This window comes from Megascapheus bottae, chromosome 2 (assembly GCF_031878675.1).
Source record: "Megascapheus bottae isolate mThoBot1 chromosome 2, mThoBot2.hap1, whole genome shotgun sequence".
Taxonomy (NCBI): domain Eukaryota; kingdom Metazoa; phylum Chordata; class Mammalia; order Rodentia; family Geomyidae; genus Megascapheus; species Megascapheus bottae.
Window position 1 is genome coordinate 8,367,498 of NC_143510.1, and position 15,645 is coordinate 8,383,142.

Consider the following 15,645-nt stretch of genomic DNA (forward strand, 5'->3'; position numbering starts at 1 on the left):
CTGACCTGTGCTTCCTGAGCATGCGCAGTAAGAAATGGGCATATGTGTTCTGAGCATGTGCAGTATAGACATGGTACTATGCACGGAGCATGCGCAGTAAGGTATAGCATATGTTTCCTGAGCATGCGCGGTACTGAAATGCTAGTATGCGCTCTGAGCATGCGCAGGTCATCCTCCTGGAGGTCTCCTAGGAGCCGGAGGCTGACATGGAGACACGGCGGCTCCCACGTTGAGCAGAGCTGATACCCACGGAGCCGGGCTTCTCCAAGCGAGGCCTGGCCTCTGCTCCGTGCAGGTGCGGAGAGGACGACTTCCTTTAATGCTCAGGTGAGCAGCTTTAACAACTTGCGTCTCCTGAGGTTCCGTGGCCACAGTGGTTTCTTGGCGGGGCTCCCCCAGCCCGCAGCGGCCATGGCGGGCAGGGAATCCTCTTGGGGTGGGGGTGGAGATCCGCCCCGCCTGGGTGCCCCTCGCCCAGTCCAGTGGAGGTGGGGATGGCCATCAGGAGGACTGGCTGTGAGGAGGTGTGAGGATGGTGCTCTCCCCAGCCAGGCCCTCCCTGCAGAGCCCGAGCCCTGCTTCTCCAGAGCCGGACATGAATGGCGCCCAGGACACCAAGTGAGCGCTGGGTGCCAGTCTCCCCCGACCATCCCCTCCTCAGCCCAGCCTGGGCCCGACGCCGGCAGTGGGGCTCGGTCCAGGTGTGGACGAGGCCGTGGGAGCCTCTGTGCAGAGCGAGCCTCTGTGTCCACTGGCGCCTGGGTGGTTCTGAAGCTTGGCAGCAGCGAGGGCCCCACTCACCAACTGCTTAGGGACTGAGCTCAACCAGAAGCCTGGCTCCCAGGCTGAGCTGCTCCTCCACCCACCCCAGCTCTTCATCAAGACTCTCAAGTGTATCTTTCTTTACTCCTTGGAGTTTGCATTTAAAATGATCAATGGTTATTGATTTTTTTCTCTCTGTGTGTTGTCCAGTCCTGAATCTTGAACTCTGGGCCTGGGCACTGTCCTTGAGCTTTCTCAAGGCTAGAATTCTACCACTTGAGCCACAGCACCACTTCTGCTGTTTTCTGTGTATGTGGTACCCAGGAATTGAACCAGGGCTGTGTGCTTTCTAGGCCAGCACTCTACCACTAGGTCAAACGCCTAAATGTCCCTAAATGTCAGGCACTGGGATCCCAAGCCTGGAATCCTAGCTGCTGGGGAGGCTGAAATTGCAATGTCCACTTTGAAGCCACCCTTGGGAGACAAATCTAGGAAATTTTAATCTCCATCTAATCAGCATGGGCCTCAAGTGGGCTTCAACCATGAATAAAAAATGCTAAATGAGCACATCTCCAGACTTCAACTTCTATACTACCATACACCCACGGACACACACATACTCCATAAACACACTCAAGCACACACACCCATAATCCAAGCCTCTGTGGCAATGAAAACAAGGTGCTCTAGACTTGTCCAAAGTAAGGCTCCTTTGATTCCATCAAACTGAGGGAGAACCCTGAAGTTGAAATAGAAGAACTGGCTGTGCCTCCTATCAGAGGACTTTCCTGTCCTCACCCCTCCACCAGGGGGTGGGGTGCCAAACAGGGCAGGGCTGTCCAGTACCCAGAGGCCATCAGAATAAACCAGATCCTAGCCTGGGCAGGGTGAGCCTGGCAGACTTTACATGTCCCTTGATAAAGCAGCCTGGCTGAAGAGTGGTATAAACAGGCAGTTGCTTTTCTATGTTGTCTAACTTCCTTAGGTGCGTTACTGTTCCTCACTTTCTAACTTGGACAGATACTTTGGCAGTCACATCCCAACTTTGTGGTTAATTGGGACAGAGAATGTTAGATTAGGAACAAGTGTAAAATAGGGTCATAGGAATGCCTTTCATTTTCCTCTGGTTAGACCAGCATGGGAATTCCCATCAGAGGTAGTGAATGCAGCATGTTCTGGGTTACATTTCAGAAGCTGGGGCAGGGCTGGGAATACAGTTCAGTGGTAAAATGCTAGCACGCATGAAGCCCTGAAATGATACCTCAGTATCACACAAACAGAAAAGGCCAGAATTGGCACTGTTGCCCAAGTGATAGAGTCCTACCTTTGAGCAAAAAGAAGCTCAGGGACAGTTATCAGACCCTAAGTTCAAGCCATAGAATAACAACAGAAAATGTAGGAGCAGGTGAAGACTAGGTTGTGTGTAGAACACCAGCAAGTTCATCTCCATTATATAACTGTGGGCTGCTGTGAGCAGGACAGCCCAGCAGGGAGGGGAGTTGAGGATGTTTTTTTCCAGGGCACTCATGACTCACTTTTTACAAAAAATCGTGACCTTGAATCAAAGAGACCAAGTGGAGGGTCCCGGAGTTTGGCCTAGATGTAGTTGCTTGCTAGAATGCACAAAGACCTGGGTTCGATTCCACAGTACCACACACATAGAAAAAAAGCCAGAAGTGGCTCAAGTGGTAGACTTCTAGCCTTGAGAAAGCCCAAGGGCAGTGCTCAGGCCCTGAGCCCAAGCCCAGGACTGGCAAAAAAAAAAAAAGACCAAGTGGAAGCCAGCCATTTTTTCTGTTGCCATCATCCCAGCTGCATAGGAGGCTGAGATCAAAGGATTGAAGTTCAATAACAGACCATGTAGGAAAGACCTATATGATTGCATCATCAGTTAACCAAAAAATCCAGAAGTGAAGGTGTGCTTCAACCAATAGCATGCTAGACTTGCAAGAAAAAGCCAAGCAAGGAGATAAGGTCTTGAGTTCACGTCTCAATACTGGCATGAAAAAATAAAAAATATAAGTAACAATGGACGAAGTTGAAGCAGAGTCTCAATGTTGTGTTCCCCCTCTATCTGGAAATTCACTTAGTAGAAGAACTGCAACTTTTAGCCTCTGCCTACTCAGTGCCGGGCAGGATGTATGCACAGCCCAGGTCCTGTCACCCCTGGGATCTCTGAGACAACTTTGGCGGCTTGAGGAGGTGCACCACATTCCGGGGAATCTCCAGCACTGCAGCCTTCATAGAGGAGCTGTGCCTGACAGTGGGGAAGGGCGGGAGAGCAGGGGTCCTGGGGTAGCACCGCATGTGAGGTCACTGCATGACCAGGTACATGGCTGCAGGGACAGTGACAGTGGCTTCATGGTCCATGGTGTCCATGTTGTCCGATCCTAACCAGGCCACCAGATACCAACCCCGCTGCACTCAGGGCAGTTCAACACACTTCCTGTTGTACCTCTTCCTTTCTGTCTTTCTCCACCTTAATTCCTTCAATCCTTTTTTTTCCTGTATCCCTTCTATCTCTTTTTATTTACCTCATTCTTTCCTTGCTGGCTTTCTTCTTTCTTCCTCTCCTCATTTCTTTTGTTTTCTTTCCTTTTAGGCCAGGACCTGGCCTTAAAGTCAAGGGTCTCCCATTCTCCCTTGACCTTGCTGCACTGGAACCAAGCCTCCAACCTAGCTTTTTCCTGGTTAACTGATGATGGATTGTCAGGGATATTTTTGTGCCCAGGTTGGTTTGGAATCATGATCCTCAGATCTCTGTCTCCTGAGTTTTCCTTTGTTTTAAGGTGGAGTTTAAAGTTGACAGGGTGCCCTACCAGTGAGCTGAAGCTCCAGACCCAAGTTTTGGTACTCTGTGCATCACCACACTGTTGTACTGTGTGTACATTTACATGTGCACATGTTCATTGGTGCCCATATGTGAGCAACTGGATTAGTACATGGGTTACTTGTGGGAACTGAGTGTGCAGATCATTCTCTTCTGCCTAAAGACTCTGGCATCTGGCTCCCAGCAAGAAGGAAATTGTGCAGCATAACTGAAGTAGCATCAGAGTCAGAAGTCTCGATCTCAAGCAAGCACCGCTTGCTCATGAGCACTGTCCTTTGGCTTTCTGAGTTCAAGCCCTAGGATTGGCAAAAACAGAACCTACCTGAGAAGCAAAGCATACAAGATTCTTTTACTAGTTAACTTGCAAAAAGTAAGTCTGAAGGGAAGGCTCAAGCAGTAGAGCACCAGGTGTGAGAGAGCATCCTGGGAGAAACTGTAGGAGCTGACATATCTGACAGAGCTTTGAGGGAGGCCAGCTCCACAGGCAATGGGCAGTGGCCTATGAATAGGAGAGCTGGATTAGAGGGGATGGCATTATCAGGGCCAAGAATGCTGTATGAGGAAATTGGAAGGCAGGAAGAATGGAATTCACCCCGTGCTACTTCATGCATAGCAAAAATGTGAGACTCATCACCTATCTGAGGCTTTTGGGGCCAGTCTGCTCCTCAGGTCTCTGTTCCCTCTTGGGCAGCCTCTAAGTGCAATGGACCAAGCTCTGCAGCTGAAATCACAGGACCCCAGAGTGCTGTGCAACTGTTCTTCACAAAGGCAACCCACTAGGACAGCAGACCCTTTTTCACACTCCTACAAGGTAAGCTTAAGTTGGTGCCAATGCCTTGGTTGACTCAGAGGAAGACTTTCAATTCTTGTGACTGTGGGTGTGGGTGTTGGTCCTTGGTCTTGAACTAAGAACCTCGAGCTGATACATAGGTCCTTTGCTGGAGAATGGCACTCTGCCACCTGAGCCTCAGGTCCACTTCCAGCTTCTTCATGGTCAATTGCATAAAAGTATGTTGAATTGGATGCCCGGTATGATATCTCATATCTCAGCCTCTTCATTGGCCAGGATTACAGTTATAAGCTACTGGCACCCAGCTTCACTTTGTGTCTCCAGCATTGAAGTAAGTTATATGTACAAAATGAAGCAAAAAAAATGTCAATACAGAATATCTGTAAGATATCAAGATAAAGTGGGAGAAAATAGAAAAAGTAGAATGTCAAATGAGTGCGTGAGGAAATAAGCAAATGATTGGGTGTTGTATTATTTATAGATATTGGCTGTAAACTTATGTTTTTGTCTGTCCTCGGCATTATCCTCACACTTTCTCAAGGTTTCCACTGTACCATGTGTGCCATTACACTACTTCTGTCTTTTTTCTCTGTATGTGGTCCCGAGGAATGGAACCCAGGGCTTTGTGTGTGCTAGGAAAAACTCTAACACTAATCGCTCTCGTGGCTCATGGCTGTATCTTGTGTACACACATGCACATGTGAACAAGTGTTCAGTCTTGAAGTCCTTTACAGAACTCCCTTTGGCATTTTCTAGGTTGAATGGGAATCTAGGACATTATAAGCTGATGCAGACTTTGAGTGTTGTCAGGATTAGCTTGTGATGGTGCAGTGTTGCATAGGAATAAAGACATCAACTGGAAAGGAACTCATTAAAGCAAAGCTTACTTCTGCAGAAGGCTGTGCCCTTAGTGAAAGATCTGTCAAACAAGCAAAGAGCAGGCAGGCTGCTCCCTTTTCATCCCTAACTCAGCAAGCCCCACCTATCTCCTCCCATTGGCTGAACTCAGGTCCCTCTGCTCCCACTGGCCAATCTTAGGTTCACAACCTGCAAAACCATGTGGCTTAATTAACAGTAAATAATTCAGATTCAAAGAGCTTCTAGTAGGGAGCCTTAGAGTGCTCAAGAAAAGGATGTATGCATCTAATATGTAACTGTCAACAGGAAAGCCACCTGATTAAAGCAGAAGCTTTTCAAAAAAACCAATTTCACAGGATTAATATGAAGCAGAGTGAGAAAGCAAGGAATTAGGGGAGGAAGCACCATGATGTTGTGGACCTGTGCATGTGTTCCCCACATTTTGGGTGGGGGTCATGGGACTTGACCTTCGCCTGGGCACTGTCCTTGAGCTCTTCAGCTCAAGGCTACAACCTGCCCTTGAGTCAAGCCCTACTTTCCTTTCTCTAGAGGTTAATTGAAGTTAAGTGTCTCGGGTCCTTTTTTGCCTGGGCTAGCACTGAACTCAGATCTCAGCCTTCTGAGTAGCTAGGATTTTCAAATTTTATTTATGTGGTACAGTGGAATTGAACCCATGGCCTCATGCTTCCAATCAGTCCACCACTAAGCAACATTAGTAGCCTTGATTATTGTCATTTTTAATGAACATGGGGTAAGTGAGCTTCAGGGGCTCCTGCTTTTTATCATAGATGCACAGTAGGCTGAGATCTGATAAATGCGATTCGAAGCCAGCCTAGGTATACAAACTCTCAAGAACTTAAACCAGCAAAAAGGAAATGAAAATGCAACACTGACCTTGGATACAAAATCCCAAGACAGTGTGAGGTGAAGCCCAGCAACTGCACCAATAAATAAATAAGCCAAGTCCTATGGCCTATTGGAGGAACAGAGTGGTGAAGGCCACGAAGGAGTCAGCAAGAAGCCTCTGCAGAGGTGTTGCAGAGTGCTTTGGGATGAGAGCCCTGCTGCTCTGCTCACCCAGGGAGCCGAAGGACTGGGGGTCTTGAAATTCCTTTCCCCCCTGCAGCCTCAAGGCTCTGAGAGGCTGCTCCAGCCATGGTTCCACAGGAAGAGGCTGCAGAGTGAGGCCTGGTGGTGAGAATGACCTCGTGGGGGAGGCTGGCCCTCTCCTTCCTATCCTGTCAGCAGTGTTGTGTCCTGAGCTGGCAGGATGGACCGGCCCTGAACACACACACAGTGCAGGTCACCTCCACAGGTCATAGAATTTCAGACTTTCTAAAGGCTTCCTTTAGGATGCTGAAAAGAACTGGAATTGGAATATTATATTTTATTCTACAAAAAATGCAACACATATCACCTGTACATGTTTTGACATAAAATTATATATGATATTTTTTGTTTTTATTCTACCTGTACTTGTATAAGGTATTCTCATTGTCCTGTTACATTAACTAGCTTTGGATGTGTAGTTTTCAATGACTGCAAATCTTCATTCCTGCTTTTTTCAAAAAATGTTCACCATATATAATAATTTTATTTTTATTACACTTGTATTCAGCTCTCTAATGTGAATTTACCTGTTACACCATTTATAATATAAAAATGTTAGCATTCAGTACTGCCGTATACAGTGTACTTCATTGTGAGCAATGCAGACTTCTCAGTATACAAATATAAAATAGTAGTAATGTTATGTACAAAACAATAAGAAAATCTTATAGTAATATAGGGATCATCAAATATTTTAAGTTAAGGAATATCAACCTCTTGCACGCTCCTGACTCAAGGAACATGAGCGTCTCAGGCCGCCCTAGATGTTTCTATGTAGCACATTCTCACATCCCTAGACACACCCTAGGCCAAGACATGGTTGAAGGATGTGGCCAGCATTTCACCCTATTCTGAAGATGTCTGCCATGTAATCAGTGTCCTTTCTCTACCCTTCTCCTGTCCCATATTTGTCCAAGGTCAGGAGGTTGATCTTAGTAAGAACTGGAGTGTGGGGGTTGAATAAAGACTCCATTGTGTGGCCATGCTATCCCCACCATTTTCTGTATCTGCATCTTCATGGGCAGTCCAGGAAGTTAACCTAGGAATGCATGGACAGATAACCCCCATCCATCCCCTACCTCCCTCTCCACAGCACTTCCCCCCCACACACACACAGAGTCACTGTGGACACCGCACCCCCTTGTCAGGCAGGTAGATTTGAGTGTGGGCTCCTCCTCCTTGTGAATGAAGAGTTTCTCTTTGGCTGTGCTTGGCTTTAGTCAGTGAGATCCGTGGAAAATGAGTTGTGTTCATTGGTAGCACTCCAAGGTAGAAGTGGCATAGGTGGGCTCCAGTCAAGTCTCATCTCTCCGGTGTCCTTGCTTGAGCCCTTCACCGTGAATGGTATCTCATGAATGTCCCAGAGAAGAGGCTGGCTTTGATCTGTAGTTGTCCCTTCCTGAGGCTTTTCAACTTCCAGTACATTGTAAACATAAAACACCTATCTCGACAAGATAAAATAATGGCATTTGCAGGGAAGTGGATGAATCTAGAGTGAATCATGTTGAATGAGACAAGTCAAGACCAAAGGAACAAAAGACGCATGGTATCCTTGATATGTGGCTATTAAATCCAAACAGTACTAGAGCGAGGACTCAATATTTGCTTACCCAATGCTATAGACATGGTATTGGAAATATAAACAACTACATAGACATAAAAACTTATGACTCAAGACATATTATTTTATTACATAGATCAATATCTGTCTATGATATACAAACCCTTAGCCTTGCCAGTGATTGTATAGAGATTCCCTTCTTCAATACTTGTTTGTTAAACATGTCATTTGAAATATGATGTAAAAATCAATGTTAATAAATTCTAAAAACAAAACAAAACAAAAAATACACCTATCTCATGCCAGGTTGGCCCCATTACTCACTCCTATAATCCCAGCCATTGAGGCAGTTGGGTCAATCCCCTTACAGTCCTGTCCTAGAAAAATCGTTTGAGAGACTCTGAAGAGATGGGGCTGGGCCCAGTGGAGACCACCCCAGCAGAAAATCTGAATTAGGAGAACCTATGTCTATGTGCAGGCCTGGGCAGAAAGAGAGACCCTATCTCTGACTGGGAAACAGTCATCAGCAGAATACCTGTCTAGAAACGGAGGCTTTTTGATCAAATCTCACTGCTGCCAATACACACACGTATTTCTATAGCACCATGTCTGTATTCCTGTTCTAATGATGGTGTGTGTGTGTGTGTGTGTGTGTGTGTGTGTGCGCGTGTGTGTGTAAACATGTGTATGAGCATTTTGGGAATGTTGTCTCCTTGGGGTCTAATCTCACTGAGGGCAATAATTCTTAGTTCCATCCCTTTCCCCACCCAGCATTTACTGCCGTGGCCCCAGAAAGTGCTTTCATTATTTCTTGCTGTGGAAGAGGCCACTGCCAAGCTTGGTAGCCCAGGCAAGGAGGTGTGTGAGACTCATATCATAGCTTTCAAAAGCTATTCATGGAGCTGTGGCTCAAGTGGTCTAATAGTAGCCTTGAGAGAAATAGCTCTAGGACAGTGCCCTAGCCCTCAGGACCAGTGGAAAGACAGAAGGGGGGAAGGATGGAAGGAAGATATAGAGAAAAAGAAAGAAAGAGAGAAAGAAAGAAAGAAAGAAAGAAAGAAAGAAAGAAAGAAAGAAAGAAAGAAAGAGAAAGGAGAAAGGCCCACCCAGATTCCAGGAGATGAGAATGGCCTCACCTCCAGGTGGGAAGGACGATGGTGGCCATGGAAGAGGATTCCCACAGTGTCCTCAGGCAGTAATGTCACACCTCCTCCCAGGGTGAGGCCTGGTAATGAGATGACCTCCTAGGGACAGCCGGGCCTCTGCTTCCTTCCTGTGTCACCATGTCTTTTTATTTGAGTTGCTGGGTTAAACATAAGACTTCCAGAGTTTGGGAATGTGGTCTGCCAGCCTGGTTTCATTCAGTACCCGCATGAACACTGTTTGCAATGCATTTTTAATTGACAGAAAGCCAGGTATCGTTTCAAATTCATTTTTAATTGTGTATTCATTTCACTTGAGATTCCTTTGCTGTCATTCTGAGCCTCCTCTACACACCCAGATTTGAAGCATCAAATGTTCAAGTTCCTAAACTTGTGTAATGTAAATGTTTATTTTGGGGGTTTATTTTATAGAAGTTTGGAGAGCATTGTTTCTGCAATGTTAGGCAAATCAGTTAATATTTCTAGGCTTCCGTTAGGAAATAGTTAACTAGTTCATTAGTTAAATGTGCTGATTCTGGCACTTACACTCAGGACTTCATTCTTTTGCTTAGTTCTCTTGCTGAAGACTGACACTCTACCACTTGAGCAAAAGGTCCACTGCAGTTTTTTGCTGGTCCATTGGAGAGAAGAGTTTCTTGGATTTCTCTGCCCAGGATGGCTTTGAATTCGTATCCTCCAATCTCACTCTCATGAGTACCTAGGATTTTAGGTGAATCACCTGTGTGTGGCTCAGTGTTCTTTTTTTGTAGGGCAGGAACCCAGTACCCTGTGGGCTCAGTATTTTAGCACAGGTGAACATCCACAGGAAATTCTCGTTCATCCCTGTGCTTTCCATGCACTCTGGAGATGCTGTGGTGTTTTTTTACCTGTTCCTCTGCCTGGGACTCATCTTCTTGTTCTGCCTTTTCCCCATGTCCTTGTTTGTGGCTCAGTAGTTCATTTTTACTTCCCGTGATTTATATACAGGGTCATGAGATCCTGTCAAGCAACAGCAGGAGTTCAGCTGTAAAACAGACATGCAGATAAAACAAATATGAAACACCAGTGACAGCATACATGCCGACTATTAAAAACTAAACGAGATACTGGAGACTCCAACTTGGGATTTTAGCTATCCATGGAGCTGAGACAGAGAAGATCAAGCTTTAAAACCAGACCAGGCAGCAAAGTCTGAGAGACTATCTCAAATTAAACAGCAAAACAGCAGACTGGGAAATATGGCTTACGTGGTTGGGAAGGCACTGAGTTCAAAATCCAGGACCAGAAACAAAAGTGATCTCTATGAATTTTATATGATATTTTATGTCTTTTCTCCAGGTGTAAATTGAGCAGAAGAGCAGACTTGAGCCTAGGGCTTTGCCCAGGAAGTGTGCTTGTTTCTAGGGCAGGTGAGGGAGAGACAGCTCTGTTAACTCCAGCATCACTGCAGAGGTGTGACTGTAGTGGAGTGGGGATGTCACAGCAGCAGCGCTGCTCCAATGAGGCAACAGTGCAAGCAGCAAAGAGAAATAGGACACTTCCCTGGCATAAGGACTCTCTCTAGATGTAAACTGGAGTTCATGCTGAATTGTGTGTTTCAATGCATGTTTTCATTTATTTGTTTACATTTGTCAAATTATAATTAAACATATCCATTATGAAGGTATCCTTACTGGGTTGCAATCTCTTGCTGGATCAATCCCTGGAGTAGTAGGGCATGAGTAAATGACAAGGTTCCCACCCTTTGCCCACCTGACCATCTACTTATGATTCTTGTGAGGCTGGAAGTGAGGGGTGGGGTTTGCTGATTTCTCCCAGGTTTGTAGTTCACATGTGTGGAAGGGGAAAGCATGGAAATACTGGTACTGCTTTTTCCTAAAAAAGTAATTTCTGTTTCCTGAGTTCTGCAATACATACCATCTACCTCCATTCTTTTACATCTGAGTACAGAAAGATAGTCATCTTATTTCTTCACATTTTCCTAACGCTCTTCTTTTTCTTTATCTCAGGGCCTATAAGAGTATATCTAGAGCTAAAGGCTATGGATGGGCTGTGTCTGATAAAGTATTACTCTGGTTTTAGGCAACACATAGATAATTTTACGGGGAGTGCTCCTCACACAATCAAAGAAGAAATGTGACAGGGAATGCTGTCAATTTCTGTTCAAAACTATTCTTCTAACATCATATGCATATTTTCATGCACTGGAGATCAATTCAAGAACTTGCAGTGTGACAGTAAGTGCTCTATTGTTGAGGTACATCCTAGACTTTTACAAGTAATACTTAAGAAATGCGTGAATGGCTGGGCCACACTCTGTGGCTCACTCCTGTGATCTTTGATACTTAGAAGTCTGAGATCTGAGGAGCAAAACTCAAAGGCAGTTGTTGAAGAATAGTCTGAGAAACTCCTATCACCAATTAACCACCAAAACCCAGAAGTGGAGTTGTGGCTCAGGTGATGAAGTGCTAGCCTGGAGCAAAGGAGCTCAGGGAGAGAGCCCAGTCTCTGGGCTCAAGGTCAAGCCACATGACCAGCACAAAGAACAACCAGAAATGCACAAAGAACACTTCATATTCTCAGAAAAGAAAGTTTTCAGTGAGCTAGATCTTACTAAAATAAAACCTGTACTGGGGCTGGGAGTTTGGTCTACTGGTAAAGTGCTTGCCTAGCTTGTAGGGAGACCTGGCAGGGTTCAATTCCTTGGTTACCAGATGTATAGAAAAAGCCAAAAGAGGTGCTGTGGTTCAAGTGGTAGAGCTCTAGTCTTGAGAAAGCCAAAGGGCAGTTCAGGCCTTGAGATCAAGTCAGGACTGGCAAGAAACACACCTTTGTAAAGGGGCCAGCAGTTTGACCTAGTGGAAGAGAGCTTGACTAGCATGCTTCAAGAGCCAGCTTTGATTTCTCAGTAGCACATACATAGAAAATGCCAGAAGTGGTGTTGTGGCTCAAGTGGGAAATCCAACAACAGCGTCTAGGCTCTGAGTCCAAGCCAGGACTAGCAATACATGAATAAATATATATACATACATATATATATATATATATCTGTAAGACCTTTATGTGAAGAAATGGAACTAAAACTTGAATAGGGTGTTTATGGTCTTTTTCCGCTCAAAAATATTAAGTCTAAGAAAATTCTTGGAAACTACTGATTATATTATATCCTCATATATTTTTTTATGGTCTGTTTTCTTGCTAGTCCTGGGTTTGAATTCAGGGCCTGATCAGTGTCCTTGACCTTTCCTCAAGACTAGCACTCTACCACTGGAGCCAGAGCATCATTTCCTGCCTTTTCTGTGTATGTAGTATGGAGGATCCAACCAGGGTCTTCATGCACGCTAAGTCAGCACTGTATCACTAGCCCAAACTCTTGGCCCTTTTTATATTTTTTATGGCCCAACAACTATCCTGTCTCTTGATACTGTTTGTATGTTTACTTCATCTCTTTCTAAACTTGCAATTTGTTCTGAGAGAATAGATTGTTTTACTTCTCAGGATAGCTTTATCTTTTTTTTTCTGTTTGTTCAATTGTGGGTCTTAACTCTGGGCCTAAGCAATTCAGCACAAGGCTAGCCCTCTTCCACATGAGCCACAGAGCCACTTCTGGTTACTAAATAAAAACAGTTTGTTTTCCTTTTGAGAAGGTATCAACCGTATGACGTTTTGTCAGTGGTGCAGGTGGCAGTGAAGGGGCACTGACGGTGGGGCACAGCATGTCTATGGGAAAGCTGCCTTCGGTCTACACTGCTCCACTGAGAACCGAGTCCTTTCCTCTCTAAAGCCAAGTCAGACCAATATCGCATCATTCCAACTCTCTCCTGCATGATGCCTCAGTTAGCAATCTCTCCTGATACTCTGCACATATCTGATTATTTTCACTTACTTTACTGTCCCTGACTCAGCTTCTGCATAAACTCCCCAAAAGATAACAGAACTGAGGTAGTTCAACTTTTCAAATATGTTAGAAGTCAGCTATTGAGGAAGTTAAAACACCATGTTTAGTGCCATGGAAGTGTAGTCATTTGTCTTCCCTTATATTTTCCTTTCCAGCACAGAAATTGTAAATATAAAGATGCGGACGCTATAGAGGGAGTGGCCTTCTGACAGTAATTCACCAGCCTAGCAGGGCGGTGCATGCCCATATCAGAAATTCACACGGGGCAATCATGGTTTGACCTCAGCCAAGGCAAAGTTAGTGAGACTCTACCTCAAAAAGAAAATATAGTCTAAAGGACTGGAGACCTCCTTCACCAAGTACAGTGCTTGCCTAGAAAGCACAAACTCTAAAGTTTAGACTCCAGTAGTGTACAACAAAGAGAAAAGAATTCAGAAAAGTAAGAAAAATAAATACTCTGTTGTTCAACTTGTCTTTGTGTCCAAGAGGAAAGCACCCATGCCAGAGCTGGAAAGGCAGCAGAACTTCAGAAGACGTCCATGTGGGCCGCGGGCTGCCTCTCTGTGCTGTGCTCCGTGTCGACACTCATAGAAAATAGGCGACCACAAAGGTTTTGCTCTTCCTTAATTTTAAGACTGCTCCTGGGCTGGCTGGCCATGGCATGCAGTGGTTAAGGAACCAGCATAGCATGTGCAACGGCCTTGCTCTAAGTCAACTCCCAGCACCGCATACACTGGTCAAAGTTCTTGTTGCACTGGCACAGATGACTAATACCTAGAATCCTAGCTACTCAATAGGCTGAGATCTGAGTATCACAGTTTGAAACCAGGGGAGGAAAGAAAGTCCATGAGACTCTTAAATTCAAATATCATCACCAAATATCCAGCAGTGAATCTATGGCTTAAAAATTAACAGAGACAGTACATAGGCCCTGAGTTCATCCTCCCATACTCAAAAAAGTCCCCTCCATTCATATCTAATTAACAAATATTCATCAACCTCAACAGAAATAATCTCAAAATGTGCTCAGCTGATTCTCTCCATTGGCAAGAAGGGGGAGAGAAAATGGCACGTAAACTCCACAAAAGGGAATGTAGTGGCCTTGTCCTGTTTCATATCCTCAGGAATGAGCACAGTACCTGAATGAGCAAATATGTGAATGGACAACAAGTGAATATTCAAATCTGCACCTAGAGGACTTGTTAAAGAAAGATCCTCATATTAAATTCTAGGTAAATCATAAAGAATGACATCGCCCCATTTGTAAGGAAATGGAAAGACTTAGAAAAAGTCATAGTAAGTGAAGTAAGCCAGACTCAAAGGAACGTAGACTCAATGGTTTCCCTCATTTGTCATAATCAGTAGAAACCTTGGGTTCTCCCAGCAGAAATTTATAATAGAACAAAACCTAGACACATAAGGCCATACAGGATGACGCTAAACGAAAGGACCTCCAGGATATAGAAACAAAAGCCATGTACTGAGTGATTGTTGTCCTTAATGTACTACTTTAACTCTCATCTCTTTTGCTGTCCCTTGGTTATCTCATATTGTTACAGTATTTTACCTTGTTATTTGATATATTATATATATGCTTATTTTGTTATTTGAAATTGGATAGGGAAGGGGGAAAAACAAGATGCGGGGTGAGATTGGGAGGAGAGAAATGGGGACCAAGAAATGAGAAAGAGTATCAATGTTTTTGAAGTAATGCACCTTCTGACTGGTGAGTATAATGCAACCCTTATATTAATTACAATAAAAAATATATGAAACAAAAGATAAAAAAAAATCTTCTAGGTTTAGCTGCACTATTGTCAATGGTAAAATGTCTTTGGGTTTATCAATAAAAAATATTTCTTTCTTTGTGTGCATAGATATTATATATATGTAATTAATATAATACATGCTTTATGTTTTGTATGATTATATATGACATAAAGCAAATATAAATGTACATGTATATTTCTGGGTGGTTAAACATAGCTTGTACATATCCCTATATATGGATTTGTGTGTGTATATATATGGTTTAATCCATATATATATAAATATATTAACAGATACTTACACTCATTCTATGCCTTGTTTTTTGTGAACAATAACAAGTAACATTAGGGTACATGTACTAAGTGTATTCCACAGAGTAAGGTTCTCTTCATTTGTCTAGAACTAGGCTGCACCTTATCCCCTAACTTACGTCCTGAGTAGCTGGGATTGTAGAGGAAAGCCACTTTGCCAGACTTATTTTTGTTTTAATAATGGATATGTATAAAATTAAGTACTAACAGATACTAGAAATACTTAGCTCACTGCAGACAGATTTAGTAGGTAACAGCAGTGCTTAGCTCATAGCAGGTTACTTTTATAAAGTGTTAAGGAGAAAGCTTGGCATATGGTTACAGTAATCATGCACATACTAGAATCAAGTATATAAATGAAATCTTATCAGTATCCCTTAGAGGACAACTCTTTTGGGTTAGGTTCTGGAAGAAGGAAGAATAATTCTGAATGGAATGTCTTTTTGGGTTTATAGATCCTAACCCTAAGTGGATAGAGGACAAGAAGCTCCGTGTGTTATGAATATTATTTACTTATTATACATTTGTGAAATAAATAACAGAATGAGTGAGTAAAGAAATGAGGTATTAGCAGATGAAAGAGACAAAGAGTCACATACATATACCTAAGATG